This window comes from Nanorana parkeri, unplaced genomic scaffold (genome assembly GCF_000935625.1).
Source record: "Nanorana parkeri isolate BGI_ZX_2015 unplaced genomic scaffold, ASM93562v1 scaffold1727, whole genome shotgun sequence".
NCBI lineage: Eukaryota > Metazoa > Chordata > Amphibia > Anura > Dicroglossidae > Nanorana > Nanorana parkeri.
The window spans coordinates 308,984-310,240 of record NW_017307995.1 but is presented as its reverse complement, the minus strand read 5'-3'; positions in this window follow the sequence as shown (position 1 = coordinate 310,240).

Sequence of the window (1,257 nt, the reverse complement as noted above, 5' to 3'; positions counted from 1 at the left end):
AAGCAGGCTGTCGGCTGGCCAATGGCCGGCCGCTTGGCCAGATTAGGCTTTCAGCACGGCACAGTCGAGCCGATGCATATGCGTTCGGCTCGGCTGAGCCGCTCGGCCATGATCGGGAGCTGTACGTTGTGAATAGCCCGTACAGCACCCCCTCGGTTCTACTGAACCGAAGGGGTCATGGGGCCGAAGCTAGCCGAAGGATCGGCTGAAGCTACGGCCAGATCCTTCGGCAGCTTCGTGAATAGAAGCCTAAGTTTATAGATCTGTGGAGCTTTCTCCATTTTTGTTTTGCCTGAGGTCAGTCAGATGGTTTCTGCAAGTCCAACTGATCTCTTTAGTCTCTAGGTGACTTTAGAATAAGATTTCCTTGAAAGAATATTGCCTTGCCCTTGTTAAGACTTTATCAGCATAATCCCTACGTTATGTCTATGAAAACAGTAAAACTAATAAAGTTTTTGTTGTTTTAATAAATATCTACAATGTTACATTATTTTGCTTCAAGATAACAAATCCAGTCATTGTTTTAGAATGGAATTGGTATTCCCAGCACAGAACACGTACATTAACCAGTTCACTTCCTCTAGCGTTGCAACCCATGCTGGGCTATTCTTCACTGAACACTTAACCATAGAAAATATTAATGGAAACAGTTCACATGTGGCATCACCACAGGGGTTTGAGGACTTGGTAACACCATTCTTTTAAAGTCAAAGCTCATGCTGTCAGCATTCAAAAATGGAACATGATTAGTTTACTAAGTACATTAAATGAAAAGTTTACAGGGCTTCCCTTGCTCACTGTTTGCCCCAACCAAACAATCCAGGTCTTCATACTTAATAAGTAAGTTACCAGGTGTTGGCACAGCAGGAGAACATTCCACATTCTCCTTGGACTTGCTTCATTGTCGAAAGTCATCTTGTCCTTTGCTTTATTTATGGGCTCCTTTCTTTCTGTCATGCTTCAGTGCAATGCATGTTTGTGTATGACTGAAAAAGTGAATTTTGGTTTATCAATTGCCAAATTGTTTATGTTTGAACAGTAAATCCACTTTTGTAAAAAAAAATGATTTAACATATTTAATTTCACAAGCCATTTTGTAGTTGCTGTAACTAAAAAGGAAAGTCTTCCATTTTAATCAGCAGCCAGCTAGCCAGCTAGCCAGCTATGATTTGATAAAACGGGCAAAAAAGTAAACTATGGCTTTCATTTTAACCATGCAACCAGGGCCGGCGCTAGCGCAAGGCAACATGGGCACTT